Below are 24,170 nucleotides of genomic sequence, written 5' to 3'. Positions count from 1 at the left end.
CCTTCCCTCCTATCTTCCTCACTCCCTCCCTTCTTCCTCCATCTTCCTCACTCTCTCCTTCCCTTCCTCCATCTTCTCACTCCTCCTCCTTCCCTCCATCTTCCTCATTCCTCCTCCTTCCCTCCATCTTCCTCACTCCCTCCCTCCTTCCCTCCATCTTCCTCACTCCCACTCTCCTTCCCTGCCATCTTCCTCACTCCCACCCTTCTTTACTCCATCTTCCTCACTCCCACTCTCCTTCCCTCCATCTTCCTCACTCCCACCCTCTTTCCCTCCATCTTCCTCACTCCCACCCTTCTTTCCTCCATCTTCCTCACTCCCACCCTCCTTCCCTTCATCTTCCTCACTCCCACCCTCCTTCCCTCCATCTTCCTTACTCCCACCCTTCTTTCCTCCATCTTCCTCACCTCCCTCCCTTCTTTCCCCTCCATCTTCCTTACTCCCTCCCTCCTTCCCTACATCTTTCTCACTCCCTCCCTTCTTCCCTCCATCTTCCTCACTCCCTCCCTCCTTCCCTCCATCTTCCTCACTCCCTCCCTCCTTCCCTCCATCTTCCTCACTCCATCCCTCCTTCCCTCCATCTTCCTCACTCCCACCCTTCTTCCCTCCATCTTCCTCACTCCCTCCCTCCTTCCCTCAATCTTCCTCAATTCCACCCTCCTTCCCTCCATCTTCCTCACTCCCAATCTTCTACCCTCCATCTTCCTCACTCCCTTCCTCCTTCCCTCCATCGTTTACTACTTAGATAATGATAATTAAGAATAATGAGGAAATTAGGAAACAGTCTGGGATGTTAATGATACAGATCCGTCATTAATTTTTGTGTTGACCATCATTTAGTAAACACTAGTGGGAGGTAGTCAGAGGGAGGGAGTTAGTGGGAAGAAGTTAGTGGGAGGGAGTTAGTGGGAAGGAGTCAGTGGGAGGGAGTTAGTGGGAGGGAGTTAGTGGGAGGGAGTCAGTGGGAGGGAGTTAGTGGGAAGGAGTTAGTGAGAGGGAGTTAGTGGGAGGGAGTTAGTGGGAGGAAGTTAGTGGGAATTAGTTAGTGAGAGGGAGTTAGTGGGTGGAAGTTAGTGTGAGGAAGTTAGTGGGAAGGAGTTAGTGAGAGGGAGTTAGTGGGAGGGAGTTAGTGGGAGGGAGTTAGTGGGAGGGAGTTAGTGGGAGGGAGTTAGTGGGAGGGAGTTAGTGGGAGGGAGTTAGTGGGAGGGAGTTAGTGGGAGGGAGTCAGTGGGAGGGAGTTAGTGGGAGGGAGTTAGTGGGAGGGAGTCAGTGGGAGGGAGTTAGTGGGAGGGAGTTAGTGGGAGGGAGTTAGTGGGAGGGAGTTAGTGGGAGGGAGTTAGTGGGAGGGAGTTAGTGGGAGGGAGTTAGTGGGAGGGAGTCAGTGGGAGGGAGTTAGTGGGAAGGAGTTAGTGGGAGGGAGTTAGTGGGAGGGAGTTAGTGGGAGGAAGTTAGTGGGAATTAGTTAGTGAGAGGGAGTTAGTGGGTGGAAGTTAGTGTGAGGAAGTTAGTGGGAAGGAGTTTGTGTGAGGGAATTAGTGGGAGGGAGTTAGTGGGAGGGAGTTAGTGGGAGGGAGTTAGTGGGAGGGGAGTTGGAGTGGGAGGAGAGTTGGGAAGGGAGTTGTGGGAGGAGGAGTTAGATGGGAAGGAGTTGAGGAGAGAGGGTTAGGGTGGGAGGGAGTTAGTGGGAGGAGTTAGTGGGAGGAGTTGGAGTGGGAGGGAGTTGTGGGAGGGTGGGAGGGGAGAGGGAGGGGTTAGTGGGAGGGAGTTAGGTGGGAGGGAGTTGAGTGGGAGGGTTAGTGGGAAGGAGTTAGTGGGAGGGGAGTTGAGGGTGGGTGGGAGGTTAGGTGAGGAGTTGGAGGTAGGGTGGGGGAAGGGTTAGTTTGAGAGTTGGGTGGGAGGGAGTTGAGGTGGGAGGAGGGTTGTAGTGGGAGGAAGTTGAGTGGGAGGAGTTAGTGGGGAGGTTGTAGGTTGGGAAGGGGAGTTAGTGGGAGGGAGTTAGTGGGACTGAGTTAGTGGGAAGGAGTTAGTGGGAGGGAGTTAGTGGGAGGGAGTTAGTGGAAGTTAGTGGGAAGGAGTTAGTGAAAGGGAGTTACATAAGAACATAAGAACATAAGAAAGGAGGAACACTGCAGCAGGCCTGTTGGCCCATACTAGGCAGGTCCTTTACAATTCATCCCACTAACAAACATTTGACCAACCCAATTTTCAATGCCACCCAAGAAATAAGCTCTGATGTGAAAGTCCCACTCAAATCCAACCCTCCCACTCATGTACTTATCCAACCTAAATTTGAAACTACCCAAAGTCCTAGCCTCAATAACCCAACTAGGTAGACTGTTCCACTCATCAACTACCCTATTTCCAAACCAATACTTTCCTATGTCCTTTCTAAATCTAAACTTATCTAATTTAAATCCATTACTGGTGGGTTCTCTCTTGGAGAGATATCCTCAAGACCTTGTTAATATCCCCTTTATTAATACCTATCTTCCACTTATACACTTCGATCAGGTCTCCCCTCATTCTTCGTCTAACAAGTGAATGTAACTTAAGAGTCTTCAATCTTTCTTCATAAGGAAGATTTCTAATGCTATGTATTAATTTAGTCATCCTACGCTGAATGCTTTCTAACGAATTTATGTCCTTTCTGTAATACGGAGACCAGAACTGAGCTGCATAATCTAGGTGAGGCCTTACTAATGATGTATAAAGCTGCAGTATGACCTCTGGATTTCTGTTGCTTACAGTTCTTGATATAAATCCCAGTAATCTATTTGCCTTATTACGTACGCTTAGGCATTGCTGTCTTGGTTTAAGGTTGCTGCTCACCATAACCCCCAAGTCCTACCTATCTTTGTGTCATCGGCGAATTTGCTCATATCACTAGTAATTCCCTCATCAAGATCATTGATATATATTATAAACAACAACGGGCCCAAGACTAATCCCTGTGGAACGCCACTTGTTACAGATCCCCACTCGGATTTAACCCCATTTATGGACACTCTCTGCTTCCTGTCAGTGAGCCATGACTCGATCCACGAGAGCACTTTTCCCCCAATGCCATGAGCTGCCACTTTCTTTAACAGTCTATGGTGCGGAACTCTATCAAAAGCCTTACTAAAATCTAAGTAAATAATGTCAAATTCTTTATCGTGGTCAACAGCCTCAAAAGCTTAACTGAAGAAAGCTAATAAATTAGTTAGACAAGACCGGCCTCTTGTGAATCCATGCTGAGTATCATTAATCAAGCTATGCTTATCGAGATGGCTTCTTATAATCTGAGCTATAATTGACTCTAGTAATTTGCCTACAATTGAGGTCAGGCTTATTGGGCGGTAATTTGACGGTAACGACTTGTCCCCTGTTTTAAAAATAGGAATTACATTAGCCATCTTCCACATATCAGACAATACACCTGTTTGAAGAGATAAATTAAAAATATTAGTTAATGGTTCACGGAGTTCCATTTTGCATTCCTTAAGAACCCTTGAAAAAACCTCATCAGGACCCGGCGACTTATTTTGCTTCAGTCTGTGTATCTGCTTCACAACCATTTCACTAGTGACTGTGATGTTACATAATTTATCTTCTAGCCCACTATAAAAAATAATTACTGGAATATTGTTGTAAAGTAAAAGGACACAAGTGCAACTAATGTGACATTTATTGTGGCAACGTTTCGCTCCTGGAGAGCGAAACGTTGCCACAATAAATGTCACATTAGTTGCACTTGTGTCCTTTTACTTTACATATTGTCGGTAATTCTACCAACTTTACTGGAATATTGTTAGTGTCTTCCTGTGTAAAAACTGAGAGAAATTAATTATTAAAAATCAAGCACATTTCATTCTCTTTGTCAGTAAGATGCCCATAGTTATTTTCAAGGGGACCTATCTTATCTCTAACTTTTGTTCTATATACCTGGAAAAAACTTTTTGGGTTAGTTTTAGAATCCCTAGCAACTTTAATTTCATAGTCCCTTTTAGCTTTTCTTATCCCCTTTTTAATGTCCCTCTTAATATCAATATACTGATTCATAAGATGACCCTCGCCTCTTTTGATACGCCTATAAATTCCTTTCTTATGCCCTAGTAGATATTTGAGCCTATTATTCATCCATTTTGGGTCATTTCTATTTGGGAGGGAGTCTTTATTTATATAGTTCATACGTAAATACACAGGTTAGTACACACACAGGTTAGTACACACACAGGTTAGTACACACACAGGTTAGTACATACACAGGTTAGTACATACACAGGTTAGAACACACACAGGTTAGAACACACACAGGTTAGTACATACACAGGTTAGTACATACACAGGTTAGTGCACACACAGGTTAGTACACACACAGGTTAGTACCTACACAGGTTAGTACACACACAGGTTAGTACATGCACAGGTTAGTACACACACAGGTTAGTACATACACAGGTTAGTACATACACAGGTTAGTACATACACAGGTTAGTACACACACAGGTTAGTACATAAACAGGTTAGTACATACACAGGTTAGTACATACACAGGTTAGTACACACACAGGTTAGTACATACACAGGTTAGTACACACACAGGTTAGTACACACACAGGTTAGTACATACACAGGTTAGTACATACACAGGTTAGTACATACACAGGTTAGTACACACACAGGTTAGTACACACACAGGTTAGTACACACACAGGTTAGTACATACACAGGTTATTACATACACAGGTTAGTACACACACAGGTTAGTACATACACAGGTTAGTACATACACAGGTTAGTACACACACAGGTTAGTACACACATAGGTTAGTACACACACAGGTTAGTACACACACACACAGGTTAGTACATACACAGGTTAGTACATACACAGGTTAGTACATACACAGGTTAGTACATATACAGGTTAGTACATACACAGGTTAGTGCACACACAGGTTAGTACACACACAGGTTAGCACATACACAGGTTAGTACATACACAGGTTAGTACACACACAGGTTAGTACACACACAGGTTAGTACATACACAGGTTAGTACATACACAGGTTAGCACATGCACAGGTTAGTACATACACAGGTTAGTATATACACAGGTTAGTACACACACAGGTTAGTACACACACACAGGTTAGTACACACACAGGTTAGTACACACACAGGTTAGTACACACACAGGTTAGTACATACACATGTTAGTACACACACAGGTTAGTACACACACAGGTTAGTACACACACAGGTTAGTACACACACAGGTTAGTACACACACAGGTTAGTACACACACAGGTTAGTACATACACAGGTTAGTACACACACAGGTTAGTACACACACAGGTTAGTACACAGGTTAGTACACACACAGGTTAGTACATACACAGGTTAGTACATACACAGGTTAGTACATACACAGGTTAGTACATACACAGGTTAGTACATACACAGGTTAGTACACACACAGGTTAGTACACACACAGGTTAGCACATACACAGGTTAGTACATACACAGGTTAGTACACACACAGGTTAGTACACACACAGGTTAGTACACACACAGGTTAGTACACACACAGGTTAGTACACACACAGGTTAGTACATACACAGGTTAGTACACACACAGGTTAGTATACACACAGGTTAGTACACACAGGTTAGTACATACACAGGTTAGTACACACACAGGTTAGTACACACACAGGTTAGTACACACAAAGATTAGTACACACAAAGGTTAGTACACACAAACAGGTTAGTACATACACAGGTTAGTACATACACAGGTTAGTACACACACAGGTTAGTACACAAACAGGTTAGTACACACACAGGTTAGTACATACACAGGTTAGTATATACACAGGTTAGTACACACACAGATTAGTACACACAGGTTAGTACACACACAGGTTAGTACACACACAGGTTAGTACATACACAGGTTAGTACACACACAGGTTAGTACATACACAGGTTAGTACACACACACAGGTTAGTACACACAGGTTAGTACACACACAGGTTAGTACACACACAGGTTAGTACATACACAGGTTAGTACACACACAGGGTAGTACATACACAGGTTAATACATACACAGGTTAGTACATACACAGATTAGAACACACACAGGTTAGTACACACACAGGTTAGTACACACACAGGTTAGTACACACACAGGTTAGTACACACAGAGGTTAGTACACACAGAGGTTAGTACACACAGAGGTTATTAGACACACAGTTTAGTAAACACACAGGATAGTACACACACAGGTTAGTACACACAAAGGTTAGTACACACTCAGGTTAGTACACACACACAGGTTAGTACATACACAGGTTAGTACATACACAGGTTACTACACACACAGGTTAGTACACACAGGTTAGTACACACACAGGTTAGTACACACACAGGTTAGTACACACACAGGTTAGTACATACACAGGTTACTACACACACAGGTTAGTACACACAGGTTAGTACACACACAGGTTAGTACACACACACAGGTTAGTACATACACAGGTTAATACACACACAGGTTAGTACATACACAGGTTATTACATACACAGGTTAGTAAACACACAGGTTAGTACACACACAGGTTAGTTCACACACAGGTTAGTATACACACAGGTTAGTACACACAAAGGTTAGTACACACTCAGGTTAGTACACATACAGTTTAGTAAACACACAGCATAGTACACACACAGGTTAGTACACACAAAGGTTAGTACACACTCAGGTTAGTACACATACAGTTTAGTAAACACACAGGATAGTACACACACAGGATAGTACACACAGAGGCTAGTACACACAGAGGTTAGTACACACAGAGGTTAGTACACACACTGTTTAGTACACACAGAGGTTAGTACACACACAGGTTACTACACACACAGTTTAGTACACACAGAGGTTAGTACACACAGGGTAGTACGCACTCAGGTTAGTACACACACAGTTTAGTAAACACACAGGATAGTACACACACAGGTTAGTACACACAAAGGTTAGTACACTCTCAGGTTAGTACACGCACAGTTTAGTACACAGACAGTTTAGTACATACACAGGATAGTACACACAGGTTAGTACACACTGAAGTTAGTATACAAACAGTTTAGTACACACACAGGTTAGTGCACACACAGGTTAGTACACACACAGGTTAGTACACACACAGGTTAGTACACACACAGGTTATTACACACACATTATAGTACACACACAGATTATTACACACACAGGTTAGTACACACACAGGTTAGTACGCATACAGGTTAGTACACACACAGGTTAGTACACACACAGATTAGTACACACACAGTTTAGTACATACACAGATTAGTACGCACACAGGTTAGTACACACACAGGTTAGTACACACACAGGTTAGTACACACACAGATTAGTACACACACAGGTTAGTACACACGCTGGTTAGTACACACACAGGTTAGTACACACATAGTTTAGTACACACACAGGTTAGTACACACACACGTTAGTACACACACAGGTTAGTACACACAGTTTAGTACACTCACAGGTTAGTACACACACATGTTAGTACACACAGGCAGGAGTTCATGAGTGTGTACCTAGATTGAGACAGAACACAGGAGGAAAGGAAGGCGATGAAAGAGAGAGTTCAGAAACGAAAGGAGAAATGGAAGAGCAGAATAACCCAGGAACAAGTGGAAGGACAAGCACACACCCCAGAAACACCTGCAGAAGGACCCCAGCCAAGATACCCCCAAACCAACCATCACACACAGATCCCTCTGTTCCCACCTCCCGCACCACAGTTACAGTATTAGAACAGAAGTTGAAGGTTTGGTACACAAATGCAAATGGATTAACTAATAAACATGAGGAATGGCAAGAAAGAATCAATGAGAAGTCAACAGACATTACAGCAGTTCCAGAAACAAAACTCACGTAGACAATAACAGATGCAATCTTCCCACCAGGATACCAGATCATGAAGAAAGATAGAAGGGGCAGAGGGGGAGGTGAGGTTGCTCTGCTCGTAAAAAACAGATGGAAATTCGAGAAAATGGATGGCATAGATGAGATGGGAGAAAGAGACTTCATAGTAGGTACACTTCAGCCTGGGGAACACAAGGTTGTCATTGCAGTGATGTATAATCCACCACAGAACTGCAGGAGGCCAAGAGAGGAATATGAAGAGAGCAACAGAGCAATGGTGGACACACTTGCTGAGGTGGCAAGAAGAGCTCACTCTAGCAGAGCAAAGTTGCTGGTTATGGGGGATTTCAACCACAAGGAGATTGACTGGGAAAACCTGGAGCCACATGGAGGTCCCGAAACATGGAGAGCCAAGATGATGGACGTGGTGCTGGAAAACCTCATGCACCAACATGTTAAGAACACTACCAGAGTGAGAGGGGAGGATGAACCAGCAAGACTGGACCTTGTGTTCACCCTTGGCAGTTCAGACATTGAGGACATCATGTGTGAGAGTCCCCTAGGAGCTAGCGACCACGTGGTTCTGTGATTTGAATATATAGTAGAGCTGCAAGTGGAGAGAGTAGCAGGAGTTGAATGGGAAAAGCCTGACTATAAAAGAGGGGACTACATAGGGTTGAGGAACTTCCTGCAGTAGGTCCCATGGGACAGGAACTGGCAGGAAAGCCAGTAAATGAAATGATGGAATATGTAACAACAAAATGCAAGGAGGCAGTGGGAAGGTTTATTCCCAAGGGCAACAGAAACAACGGGAAGACCAGAACGAGCCCCTGGTTTACCCGACGGTGTAAAGAGGCAAAAACAAAGTGCAATAGAGAATGGAAAAAGTACAGAAGGCAGAGAACACACGAAAATAGGGAGATCAGTCGCAGAGCCAGGAACGAGTACGCACAGGTAAGGAGGGAGGCCCAGCGACAGTATGAAAATGACATAGCATCGAAAATCAAGACTGACCCGAAACTGTTGTGTAGCCACATCAGGAGGAAGACAACAGTCAAAGACCAGGTGATCAGATTAAGGACAGAAGGGGGAGAACTCACAAGAAATGACCAGGAGGTATGTGAGGAGCTAAACAGGAGATTTAAGGAAGTTTTTACAGTAGAGACAGTAAGGGCTGTGGGAAGTCAGTACAGAAGGGAACATCAAGAGGGATGACATACGAACAACCGAGGAGGAGGTGAAGAAGCTGCTAAGTGACCTTGATACCTCAAAGGCGATGGGACCGGACAACATCTCTCCATGGGTCCTTAGAGAAGGAGCAGAGATGCTGTGCATGCCTCTAATCACAATCTTCAACACATCCCTTGAAACTGGGCAACTACCTGAGAAATGGAAGACAGCAAATGTAGTCCCCATATTTAAGAAAGGAAACAGAAACGAGGCGCTAAACTACAGACCTGTGTCTCTGACATGTATTGTGTGCAAAGTCATGGAGAAGATTATCAGGTGGAGAGTGGTCGAACACCTGGAACGGAACAAGATTATAAATGAAAACCAGCATGGGTTCATGGAAGGCAAATCTTGTATCACAAACCTCCTGGAGTTTTATGACAAGGTAACAGAAGTAAGACACGAGAGAGAGAGGGGGTTGATTGCGTTTTCCTAGACTGCAGGAAGTCCTTTGACACAGTTCCCCACATGAGATTAGTGCAGAAGCTGGAGGATTAGGCGCATGTAACAGGGAGGGCACTGCAGTGGATCAGGGAATACCTGACAGGGAGGCAGCAACGAGTCATGGTACGTGAAGAGGTATCACAGTGGGCGCCTGTGACGAGCGGGGTCCCACAGGGGTCAGTTCTAGGGCCAGTGCTATTTTTGATATATGCGAACGACATGATGGAAGGAATAGACTCTGAAGTGTCCCTATTCGCAGATGATGTGAAGTTGATGAGAAGAATTAAATCGGATGAGGATGAGGCAGGACGGCAAAGAGACCTGGACAGGCTGGACATGTGGTCCAGAAATTGGCTTCTCGAATTCAATCCAGCCAAATGCAAAGTCATGAAGATTGGGGAGGGGCAAAGAAGACCGCAGACAGAGTATAGGCTAGGTGGACAAAGACTACAAACCTCACTCAGGGAGAAAGACCTCGGGGTGACCATAACACCGAGCACGTCACCGGAGGCACACATCAACCAAATAACTGCTGCAGCATACGGGCGCCTGGCAAACCTGAGAATAGCGTTCCGATACCTAAATAAGGAATCGTTCAAGACTCTGTACACTGTGTATATTAGGCCCATACTGGAGTATGCAGCACCAGTCTGGAACCCACACCTGGTCAAGCACGTCAACAAGTTAGAGAAAGTACAAAGGTTTGCAACAAGGCTAGTCCCAGAGCTCAGGGGAATGTCGTACGAGGAAAGGTTGAGGGAAATCGGACTGACGACACTGGAGGACAGAAGGGTCAGGGGAGACATGATAATGACATACAAGATACTGCGGGGAATAGATAAGGTGGACAGAGATAGGATGCTCCAGAGAGGGGACACAGGAACAAGGGGTCACAACTGGAAGCTGAAGACTCAGACGAGTCACAGGGACGTTAGGAAGTATTTCTTCAGTTAAAGAGACGTCAGGAAGTGGAATAGCCTAGCAAGTGAAGTAGTGGAGGTAGGAACCATACATAGTTTTAAGAAGAGGTATGATAAAGCTCAGGAAGCAGAGAGAGAGAGAGGACCTAGTAGCAATCAGTGAAGAGGCGGGGCCAGGAGCTGAGTCTCGACCCCTGCAACCACAATTAGGTGAGTACAATTATGTGAGTACACACAGGTTAGCACACATACAGGTTAGTACACACACAGTTTAGTACACACACAAGTTAGTAAACACACAGTTTAGTACACACAGTTTAGTACACTCACAGGTTAGTACATACACAGGTTAGTACACACACAGGTTAGTACACACACAGTTTAGTACACACACAGTTTAGTACACACACAGTTTAGTACACACACAGTTTAGTACACACAGTTTAGTACACAAAGAGTTTAGTACACACACAGTTTAGTACACACACAGTTTAGTACACACACAGTTTAGTACACACAGGTTAGTACACACACAGGTTAGTACACACACAGTGTAGTACACACACAGTTTAGTACACACACAGGTTAGTACATACACAGGTTAGAACACACACAGGTTAGTACACACACAGGTTAGTACACACACAGGTTAGTGCACACACAGGTTAGTACACACACAGGTTAGTACACACACAGTTTAGTACACACACAGGTTAGTACACACACAGGTTTGTACACACACAGTTTAGTACACACACAGGTTAGTACACACACAGGTTAGTACACACACAGGTTAGTACACACACAGGTTAGTACACACACAGGTTAGTACACACACAGTTTAGTACACATCACAGTTTAGTACTCACACAGGTTAGTACACACACAGTTTAGTACACACACAGGTTAGTACACACACAGTTTAGTACACACACAGGTTAGTACACACACAGTTTACTACACACACAGTTTAGTACACACACAGGTTAGTACACACACAGTTTAGTACACACACAGTTTAATACACACACAGGTTAGTACTCACACAGTTTAGTACACACACAAGTTAGTACACACAGTTTAGTACACACACAGTTTAGTACACACACAGTTTAGTACACACACAGTTTAGTACACACACAGTTTAGTACACACACAGTTTAGTACACACACAGTTTAGTACACACACATATTTTAGTACACACACAGTTTAGTACACACACAGGTTAGTACACACACAGGTTAGTACACACACAGTTTAGTACACACACAATTTAGTACACACACAGGTTAGTACACACACAGTTTAGTACACACACAGTTTAGTACACACACAGTTTAGTACACACACAGTTTAGCAAACACTCAGGTTAGTACATACACAGTTTAGTACACACACAGTTTAGTACACACACAGTTTAGTACACACACAGGTTAGTACACACACAGTTTAGTACACACACAGTTTAGTACACGCAGGTTAGTACACACACAGTTTAGTACACACACAGTTTAGTACACACACAGTTTAGTACACACACAGTTTAGTACACACACAGTTTAGTACACACACAGGTTAGTACACACACAGTTTAGTACACACACAGTTTAGTACACAAACAGGTTAGTACACACACAGTTTAGTACACACACAGTTTAGTACACACACAAGTTAGTACACACAGAGTTTAGAACACACAGAGGTTAGTACCCACACAGTTTAGTACACACACAATTTAGTACACACACAGGTTAGTACACACACAGTTTAGTACACACACAGTTTAGTACACACACAGTTTAGTACATACACAGGTTAGTACACACACAGTTTACTACACACACAGTTTAGTACACACACAGTTTAGTACACACACAATTTAGTACACACACAGGTTAGTACACACACAGTTTAGTACACACACAGTTTAGTACATACACAGGTTAGTACACACACAGTTTACTACACACACAGTTTAGTACACACACAGTTTAGTACACACACAATTTAGTACACACACAGGTTAGTACACACACAGTTTAGTACACACACAGTTTAGTACATACACAGGTTAGTACACACACAGTTTACTACACACACAGTTTAGTACACACACAGGTTAGTACACACACAGGTTAGTACACACACAGTTTAGTACACACACAGTTTTTAACATTATTCTTTAATTCTCTAATATTTGAAGTCGTCAGACATTCAAAATTGAAAACAGGAATGAATAAATATTATATAAAAATCAGTTTGAAGAAATTTAGACATAGAAAGAATATCGGAAAGAAGTAGTTTGGCAATAGAGTTGTAGACGAGTGGAAGAAAAACAGAAGAATCATTATAGAAGCGAGAACTTTAGGTAGGTTTAAATATAGGCTGGTCAGGTACATGAATTAATGTGGCTGAGTGTGAGTTAAACCTGCCTGACATGGGCCAGTAGACCTACTGCAGTGCTCCACTCTTCTTATTTTTCTATAAGTGACTGTGGATTCTCTTAAAGTTGTTCGACTCTACAAAGTTTCCCAGATGTGTATCAAAGTGCTGATGTAATCGCAAGTTTTGGCAACCAAACTGTAATATACGAATTTACATTTTCAGCACCAACCAGCAGTGATAAATGTAACTGTGACCGTAATTTTTAAGGAGGTGGATAGGTAAGCCAGCTGAAGGCCTCGGTCAGATGATCGAAAGCTAGAATGGCGGCTCATCATCTAAGATCCACGTCAGGAGACACCTAACCTAACCTAACCTAACATAGCCTAACCTGACCTAACTTTACCTAACCTAACCTAGCCTAACCAGACCTAACCTGACCTAGCCTAACCTGACCTAACCTAACCTAGCCTAACCTGACCTAACCTGACCTAACCTAACCTAACCTAACCTAACCTAACCTAACCTAACCTAACCTAACCTTTCCTAACCTAACCTGACCTAACCTAACCTGACCTAACCTAACCTAACGTTACCTAACCTTTCCTAACCTAACCTAACCTAACCTAACCTAACCTAACCTAACCTAACCTAACCTAACCTAACCTGACCTAACCTGACCTAACCTTACCTAACCTAACCTAGCCTAACCTGACCTAACCTGACCTAACCTAACCTAACCTAACCTAACCTTTCCTAACCTAACCTGACCTAACCTAACCTGACCTAACCTAACCTAACGTTACCTAACCTGTCCTAACCTAACCTAACCTAACCTAACCTAACCTAACCTGACCTGACCTAACCTAACCTAACCTAACCTAACCTAACCTGACCTAACCTAACCTAACTTAACCTAACCTGACCTGACCTGACCTAACCTAACCTAACCTAACCTAACCTGACCTGACCTAACCTAACCTAACCTAACCTAACCTAACCTGACCTGACCTGACCTGACCTAACCTGACCTGACCTGACCTGACCTGACCTGACCTAACCTAACCTGACCTGACCTGACCTGACCTGACCTGACCTGACCTAACCTAACCTGACCTGACCTGACCTGACCTGACATGACCTAACCTAACCTAACCTGACCTGACCTGACCTGACCTGACCTGACCTAACCTAACCTAACCTAACCTAACCTAACCTATCCTAACCTGACCTAACCTAACCTAACCTAACCTAACCTAACCTAACGTGACCTAATCTAACCTAACCTAACCTAACCTAACCTAACCTAACCTAACCTGACCTAACCTAACCTAACCTAACCTAACCTAACCTAACGTGACCTAACCTAACCTAACCTAACCTAACCTAACCTGACCTAACCTAACCTAACCTAACCTAACCTAACCTAACCTAACCTAACCTAACCTAACTTTCACTAACCTAACCTAGTGATACACTAAGACAAGTCATGTGTCAGACAGGAAGGTTCAACATACTTTTCTTGCCTTTGAATAATTTAAAACTAACCAACTTTTAACAAAACACAGGAACACTGCAGCAGGATTACTGGCCCTTGCGAGGCAGGTCCAAGTCACCTACTGGCTTATACCACTAACCCAACCTAGTCAGGTCCAGGTGATATCCACTTAAGGAAGGAGCACGGCATCAAACCTACTAGCACAAACTAGTCAGGCCCAACTTAAATCAGTCATTAGATTTTAGATTTTGTCACCGAAGTGGCTAGTTTATTTTGCACCCCATGTTCATCCTATGGATGGTAGCACAAAAGCATATGGATACACAAAAGGCCTAGGAACTAGGCCCAAAAATGGTTAACAGGATTACATATGAATATATATCTACACTTATTGCAGACTCTATTGATTCATTATTTAACGATACGATCTGGTAGACTCAATGAAATGCAATTTTTATGATATACCAGCCTGTTTAATGTTGTAGTTTAAAAACTGTAGTGTAAAGCACCCTTCTGGCAAGACAGTGATGGAGTGAATGATGGTGAAAGTTTTTCTTTTTCGGGCCACCCTGCCTTGGTGGGAATCGGCCAGTGTATTAATAAAAATAATAATAACCAGCCTTTTATGTGAGGATAAGTGTAATAACGACTCCATTTTTGCTGACAGTAATTTGCAGCCCTGATGACCACTAGGTTATGCTCGGGTTTGAAGTGGAATCTGATTCTCAACCAGATACATAGCAGTTGCCAAAAAATCTATTCATGGAAGTTAATTTTCCCCCTGACATATATTTACTTGGGGAACGTAGGCCTAAGTAAAGAATTAAACTATGCCACAATTATAAAGCTTAAATTAGCTGCTTATTCCACAGTGATCGCCTTTCCTGCCTTCATCTTTGCTCCTCTCTGTCCTGTGATGTTAGTTGCTAGGCTGCATTACTGCTGTGATGCTAGTTGCTAGTTAGCACTACTGTGATACTAGTTGTTAGCCTGCACCACTCCTGTGATACTAGTTGCTAGCCTGCACAACTCCTTTGATACTAGTTGCTAGCCTGCACAACTCCTGTGATACTAGTTGCTAGCCTGCACTTCTGTGATACTAGTTGCTAACCTGCACCACTTCTGTGATACTAGTTGCTAGCCAACACTACTCTCTGTGATGCTAGTTGCTAGCCAGCACTACTCCTGTGATGCTAGTTGCTAGAATGCACTACTGTGATACTAGTTGCTAGTCAGCACTACTCCTGTGATACTAGTTGACACGTGCACTACTGTGACACTAGTTGCTAGCCTGCACCACTCCTATGATACTAGTTGCTAGCCATCACTACTCCTGTGATACTAGTTGCTAACCAGCACCACTCCTGTGATACTAGATGCTAGCCAGCACCACTCCGAATACTAGTTGCTAGCCTGCGCCACGCCTTTGGTATTAGTTGCTAGTCAGGACCACTACTTTGATACGAGTTGCTAGCCTGCACCACTCCTGTGATACTAGTTGCTAGCCTGCACCACTCCTGTGATGCTAGTTGCTAGCCTGCACTCCTGTTATACTAGTTGCTAGCCTGCACGTCTGCGATACTAGTTGCTAGCCTGCACTCCTGTGATACTAGTTGCTAGCCTGCACTTCTGTGATACTAGTTGCTAACCTGCACCACTTCTGTGATACTAGTTGCTAGCCAACACTACTCTCTGTGATGCTAGTTGCTAGCCAGCACTACTCCTGTGATGCTAGTTGCTAGAATGCACTACTGTGATACTAGTTGCTAGTCAGCACTACTCCTGTGATACTAGTTGACACGTGCGCTACTGTGACACTAGTTGCTAGCCTGCACCACTCCTATGATACTAGTTGCTAGCCATCACTACTCCTGTGATACTAGTTGCTAACCAGCACCACTCCTGTGATACTAGATGCTAGCCAGCACCACTCCGTGATACTAGTTGCTAGCCTGCGCCACGCCTTTGGTATTAGTTGCTAGTCAGGACCACTACTTTGATACGAGTTGCTAGCCTGCACCACTCCTGTGATACTAGTTGCTAGCCTGCACCACTCCTGTGATGCTAGTTGCTAGCCTGCACTCCTGTGATACTAGTTGCTAGCCTGCACTTCTGCGATACTAGTTGCTAGCCTGCACTCCTGTGATACTAGTTGCTAGCCTGCACTTCTGTGATACTAGTTGCTAACCTGCACCACTTCTGTGATACTAGTTGCTAGCCTGCAACACTCCTGTGATGCTAGTTGCTAGCCTGCACCACTCCTGCGATACTAGTTGCTAACCTGCACCACTCCTCTGATACTAGTTGCTAGCCTGCACTACTGTGATGCTAGTTACTAGCCTGCACCACTCCTGTGATACTAGTTGCTAGCCAGCACCACTCCTGTGACACTAGTTGCTAACCTGCACCTCTCCTGTTATGCTAGTTGCTAGCCTGCACCTCTTCCCTGATACTGGTTGCTAGCCAGCACTACTCCTGTGATACTAGTTGCTAGCCTGCACCACTCCCATGATACTGGTTGCTAGCCAGCACCACTCCTGTGATGCTAGTTGAAAGCCTGCACCTCTCCCCTGATACTAGTTGCTAGCCTGCACCTCTCCCCTGATACTAGTTGCTAGCCAGCACCTCTTCCCTGATAGTAGTTGCTAGCCAGCACCTCTTCCCTGATACTAGTTGTTTGCCAGCACGTCTCCCCTAATACTAGTTGTTAGCCAGCACCTCTCCCTTGGTACTAGTTGCTAGCCAGCACCACCCCTCAGATGCTAGTTGCTAGTCAGCACCATCCCTCAGATGCTAGTTGCTAGCTAGCACCACTCCTTTGATGCTAGTTGCTATCCAGCACCTTTACTCAGATGCTAGTTGCTAGCCAGCACCACTCGTGTGATGCTAGTTGCTAGCCAGCATCACCCCTCAGATGCTAGTTGCTAGCCAGCACCACCCCTCAGATGCTAGTTGCCAGCTAGCACCACTCCTGTGATGGTAGTTGCTAGCCAGCACCATTCCTCAGATGCTAGTTGCTAGCCAGCACCACTCCTGTGATGCTAGTTGCTAGCCAGCACCACTCCTCTGATGGTAGTTGCTAGCCAGCACCATTTCTCAGATACTAGTTGCTAGCCAGCACCACTCCTGTGATACTATTTGCTAACCAGCACCACTCCTCAGATACTAGTTGTTAGGCAGCACCACCCCTCAGATACTAGTTGCTAGCCACTATGGCTCCTCTCTCTATACTTCTCTCATGATAACAGTCACCAGAATTTATTCCATTAGTATTTTAAAAAAAATCTTTTCCTAGCATCCCCATCTCTCTCTCTCTCTCTCTCTCTCTCTCTCTCTCTCTCTCTCTCTCTCTCTCTCTTTCTCTCTTTCTCTCTAACATAACACGCACGGAATTTCTAGGATATAAATAAAATGATTCGATAAAATTGAGCAAATATTTTTTTCCACCAGAATTTGCGTGCAGCAGAAGCGTGTGTTGACTAAATTCGTTAATGAAAGACTTTTTTTTTTTTTTGAGGTTCACATCAAAACGCCAAAATATGCCCCGTCCTTATTCAATTTCCCAGTTATAAATATTTTCATATTTTTTTTTTTCTCAATTTTCGACTGCATGTGGAATTCTGATGCCGGATGAGAATTTATTAAACAAAAATGGTAAATGTATGAATGGTAACATTCTGCTGTGTGTTTTAGATCACTACAACTGGATGTGGGAATGTTTGGTCGAGGTGAATGTTACTGTGTTTTAAATCGTTGTGTTTTTTTTTTATATTATGTATGGGTGATTTTTTTTTATCTGTTGGTTAATTGAGTATAAATCCCATTGACTACACGAGGGTCATTATGGTTGTTTGTCACCTGTGCACCACCAGCCAAGATGGTCATTATGGTTGTTTGTCACCTGTGCACCACCAGTCAAGAGGGTCATTATGGTTGTTTGTCACCTGTGCACCACCAGTCAAGAGGGTCATTAAGGTTGTTTGTCACCTGTGCACCACCAGTCAAGAGGGTCATTATGGTTGTTTGTCACCTGTGCACCACCAGTCAAGAGGGTCATTATGGTTGTTTGTCACCTGTGCACCACCAGTCAAGAGGGTCATTAAGGTTGTTTGTCACCTGTGCACCACCAGTCAAGATGGTCATTAAGGTTGTTTGTCACCTGTGCACCACCAGACAAGATGATCATTAAGGTTGTTTGTCACCTGTGCACCACCAGTCAAGAGGGTCATTAAGGTTGTTTGTCACCTGTGCACCACCAGTCAAGAGGGTCATTAAGGTTGTTTGTCACCTGTGCACCACCAGTCAAGAGGGTCATTATGGTTGTTTGTCGCCTGTGCACCACCAGTCAAGATGGTCATTAAGGTTGTTTGTCACCTGTGCACCACCAGTCAAGAGGGTCATTAAGGTTGTTTGTCGCCTGTGCACCACCAGTCAAGAGGGTCATTAAGGTTGTTTGTCACCTGTGCACCACCAGTCAAGAGGGTCATTATGGTTGTTTGTCACCTGTGCACCACCAGTCAAGAGGGTCATTATGGTTGTTTGTCACCTGTGCACCACCAGTCAAGAGGGTCATTAAGGTTGTTTGTCACCTGTGCACCACCAGTCAAGAGGGTCATTATGGTTGTTTGTCACCTGTGCACCACCAGTCAAGATGGTCATTAAGGCTGTTTGTCACCTGTGCACCACCAGTCAAGAGGGTCATTATGGTTGTTTGTCACCTGTGCACCACCAGTCAAGAGGGTCATTATGGTTGTTTGTCACCTGTGCACCACCAGTCAAGAGGGTCATTATGGTTGTTTGTCACCTGTGCACCACCAGTCAAGAGGGTCATTAAGGTTGTTTGTCACCTGTGCACCACCAGTCAAGATGGTCATTAAGGCTGTTTGTCACCTGTGCACCACCAGTCAAGAGGGTCATTAAGGCTGTCACCTGTGCACCACCAGTCAAGATGGTCATTAAGGTTGTTTGTCACCTGTGCACCACCAGTCAAGATGGTCATTAAGGTTGTCACCTGTGCACCACCAGTCAAGAGGGTCATTATGGTTGTTTGTCACCTGTGCACCACCAGTCAAGATGGTCATTAAGGTTGTTTGTCACCTGTGCACCACCAGTCAAGATGGTCATTAAGGTTGTCACCTGTGCACCACCAGTCAAGAGTGTCATTAAGGCTGTTTGTCACCTGTGCACCACCAGTCAAGAGTGTCATTAAGGCTGTTTGTCACCTGTGCACCACCAGTCAAGAGGGTCATTAAGGTTGTTTGTCACCTGTGCACCACCAGTCAAGATGGTCATTAAGGTTGTTTGTCACCTGTGCACCACCAGTCAAGAGGGTCATTAAGGTTGTTTGTCACCTGTGCACCACCAGTCAAGAGTGCCATTAAGGCTGTTTTTCACCTGTGCACCACCAGTCAAGAGGGTCATTATGGTTGTTTGTCACCTGTGCACCACCAGTCAAGAGGGTCATTAAGGCTGTTTGTCACCTGTGCACCACCAGTCAAGTGGGTCATTAAGGCTGTTTGTCACCTGTGCACCACCAGTCAAGAGGGTCATTATGGTTGTCACCTGTGCACCACCAGTCAAGAGGGTCATTAAGGTTGTTTGTCACCTGTGCACCACCAGTCAAGTGGGTCATTATGGTTGTTTGTCACCTGTGCACCACCAGTCAAGATGGTCATTAAGGTTGTTTGTCACCTGTGCACCACCAGTCAAGAGGGTCATTATGGTTGTTTGTCACCTGTGCACCACCAGTCAAGAGGGTCATTAAGGCTGTTTGTCACCTGTGCACCACCAGTCAAGAGGGTTATTAAGGTTGTTTGTCGCCTGTGCACCACCAGTCAAGATGGTCATTATGGTTGTTTGTCACCTGTGCACCACCAGTCAAGAGGGTCATTATGGTTGTTTGTCACCTGTGCACCACCAGTCAAGATGGTCATTATGGTTGTTTGTTCCCTGTGCACCACCAGTCAAGAGGGTCATTATGGTTGTTTGTCACCTGTGCACCACCAGTCAAGAGGGTCATTAAGGTTGTTTGTCGCCTGTGCACCACCAGTCAAGATGGTCATTAAGGCTGTTTGTCACCTGTGCACCACCAGTCAAGAGGGTCATTATGGTTGTTTGTCACCTGTGCACCACCAGTCAAGATGGTCATTAAGGTTGTTTGTCACCTGTGCACCACCAGTCAAGATGGTCATTAAGGCTGTTTGTCACCTGTGCACCACCAGTCAAGAGGGTCATTAAGGCTGTTTGTCACCTGTGCACCACCAGTCAAGATGGTCATTAAGGTTGTTTGTCACCTGTGCACCACCAGTCAAGAGGGTCATTATGGTTGTTTGTCACCTGTGCACCACCAGTCAAGATGGTCATTAAGGTTGTTTGTCGCCTGTGCACCACCAGTCAAGAGGGTCATTAAGGTTGTTTGTCACCTGTGCACCACCAGTCAAGAGGGTCATTAAGGCTGTTTGTCACCTGTGCACCACCAGTCAAGATGGTCATTAAGGTTGTTTGTCACCTGTGCACCACCAGTCAAGAGGGTCATTATGGTTGTTTGTCACCTGTGCACCACCAGTCAAGAGGGTCATTAAGGCTGTTTGTCGCCTGTGCACCACCAGTCAAGAGGGTCATTAAGGTTGTTTGTCACCTGTGCACCACCAGTCAAGAGGGTCATTAAGGCTGTTTGTCGCCTGTGCACCACCAGTCAAGAGGGTCATTAAGGTTGTTTGTCGCCTGTGCACCACCAGTCAAGAGGGTCATTAAGGTTGTTTGTCGCCTGCGCACCACCAGTCAAGAGGGTCATTAAGGTTGTTTGTCACCTGTGCACCACCAGTCAAGAATACTTTAATACCTATAAAGTGGGTTCCCTTAAGGAAGGTTCCTTGACGCTGGTGAGGGGCTCTTGATCTAGGGAATTGATTCTGTGCTCCAGTTCCCTGAATTGAGCCTGAATACCTTCCGTCCCCCCATCCCACATGCGCTGTATAATCCTATGGGTTTAGCGCTCCCCAATGATTATAATATAAAGTGAGAATGAAGTGAACGTTCAACGCACATACACACAGACATACACACAGACATACACACAGACATACACACAGACATACACACAGACATACACACAGACATACACACAGACATACACACAGACATACACACAGACATACACACAGACATACACACAGACATACACACAGACATACACACAGACATACACACAGACATACACACAGACATACACACAGACATACACACAGACATACACACAGACATACACTTCTAGCTGAGTGTATATCCTGCAATTTGCGTTAGCTACACCTCATTGTATATAAATCTCACGCATATATGTGAATCTTGTATATATACACTCTTATACTTACAGGTAAATCTTGCTTGAATGATGATGATAATAATAATAATAATAATAATAATAATAATAATAATAATAATAATAATAATAATTATAATAATAATAATAATTATTATTATTATTATTGTTATTGTTACTACAATTATTATTATTATTATTATTATTATTATTATTATTATTATTATTATTATTATTATGCCAGTAAAATATATACATTACTTATGTATAGACATTACTCTGCTTTCCGTGGCTCAACATCTTTCCCTCCCTTCCTAGGCACTGTTGGACGATTACGGGTTTAGCTCTTGTCCCTTAAATATAAGACCAAACAGGACAGCTCGCCCAGAATTTAATTCCCCTTTTCTCTCTTTCAGGATTGCCTTCAGACTGTGGGTCAGCTGAAGGTGGGTCAGCTGAAGGTGGGTCAGCTGAAGGTGGGTCAGCTGAAGGTGGGTCAGCTGAAGGTGGGTCAGCTGAAGGTGGGTCAGCTGAAGTTCGTGAGAGGTGTCGGTCAGCTGAAGTTGAAAGCAGTCAGGTGTAACGAGTAGTTAGGTGGTCACAGCTAATCACCTAGGCACCTAACTAGCCTGACCAAGCGGGGCTCTGGTTAGGGATCATCTAGATGCTCTAGCCAGATGAGTGTACGGTTAGGATAGTTAATGTGTGTTTACCTGGGTAGTGACGCTGGTGAAGGGCTCTTAATGCAAGGAACTGGAGTTATAGTTCCCGCTTTCTCAGATCAAACCTCAGGCACTGAACCCTACAAGTTGGTTCCTAATAATAACAATACATATACATACAATACATATATCAATACGTTACATACAATACATACATACATACATACATACATACATACATACATACATACATACATACATACATACATACATACATACATACATACGTACATATATACATTATATACATACATACATACATGTCGCGTAGGTTATTAATCAACAAAATAATCAAGCAGAATATTTTCGTTTAGTTGTGAATTGTTCCTACCAGGGTATTGTAGGCTGTGTAAATTATTCCAGTTAAGAGTATTGTGGGTTACTTGTGTATTGTTCCAGCCAGCGTATTGTGGGTTACTTGTGTATTGTTCCAGCCAGCGTATTGTGGGTTACTGGTGTATTGTTCCAGCCAGCGTATTGTGGGTTACTTGTGTATTGTTCCAACCAGAGTATTGTGGGTTACTTGTGTATTGTTCCAGCCAGAGTATTGTGGGTTACTTGTGTATTGTTCCAGCCAGCGTATTGTGGGTTACTTGTGTATTGTTCCAGCCAGCGTATTGTGGGTTACTTGTGTATTGTTCCAGCCAGCGTATTGTGGGTTACTTGTGTATTGTTCCAGCCAGCGTATTGTGGGTTACTTGTGTATTGTTCCAACCAGAGTATTGTGGGTTACTTGTGTATTGTTCCAGCCAGAGTATTGTGGGTTACTTGTGTATTGTTCCAGCCAGAGTATTGTGGGTTACTTGTGTATTGTTCCAGCCAGAGTATTGTGGGTTACTTGTGTATTGTTCCAGCCAGAGTATTGTGGGTTACTTGTGTATTGTTCCAGCCAGAGTATTGTGGGTTACTTGTGTATTGTTCCAGCCAGAGTATTGTGGGTTACTTGTGTATTGTTCCCGCCAGAGTATTGTGGGTTACTTGTGTATTGTTCCAGCCAGAGTATTGTGGGTTACTTGTGTATTGTTCCAGCCAGAGTATTGTGGGCTACTTGTGTATTGTTCCAGCCAGAGTATTGTGGGTTACTTGTGTATTGTTCCAGCCAGAGTATTGTGGGTTACTTGTGTATTGTTCCAGCCAGAGTATTGTGGGTTACTTGTGTATTGTTCCAGCCAGAGTATTGTGGGTTACTTGTGTATTGTTCCAGCCAGAGTATTGTGGGTTACTTGTGTATTGTTCCAGCCAGAGTATTGTGGGTTACTTGTGTATTGTTCCAGCCAATGTATTGTGGGTTACTTGTGCATTGTTCCAGCCAGAGTATTGTGGGTTACTTGTGTATTGTTCCAGCCAGAGTATTGTGGGTTACTTGTGTATTGTTCCAGCCAGAGTATTGTGGGTTACTTGTGTATTGTTCCAGCCAGAGTATTGCGGGTTACATGTGTATTGTTCCAGCCAGAGTATTGTGGGTTACTTGTGTATTGTTCCAGCCAGAGTATTGTGGGTTACTTGTGTATTGTTCCAGCCAGAGTATTGTGGGTTACTTGTGTATTGTTCCAGCCAGAGTATTGTGGGTTACTTGTGTATTGTTCCAGCCAGAGTATTGTGGGTTACTTGTGTATTGTTCCAGCCAGAGTATTGTGGGTTACTTGTGTATTGTTCCAGCCAGAGTATTGTGGGTTACTTGTGTATTGTTCAAGCCAGAGTA

General features: G+C 44.1%; 1 protein-coding gene across 1 annotated transcript in view; it reads left to right on the top strand.

The window, feature by feature from the left end:
• LOC138852825 (uncharacterized) overlaps positions 1-24,170 on the top strand; it is a 454,559-nt gene that overhangs the window by 366,169 nt on the left and 64,220 nt on the right. The gene's annotated exons all lie outside the window — the stretch shown is intronic.

Source organism: Cherax quadricarinatus, chromosome 1, assembly GCF_038502225.1.
Source record: "Cherax quadricarinatus isolate ZL_2023a chromosome 1, ASM3850222v1, whole genome shotgun sequence".
Lineage (NCBI taxonomy): Eukaryota > Metazoa > Arthropoda > Malacostraca > Decapoda > Parastacidae > Cherax > Cherax quadricarinatus.
This window is presented reverse-complemented; position numbering and strand designations above follow the sequence as displayed.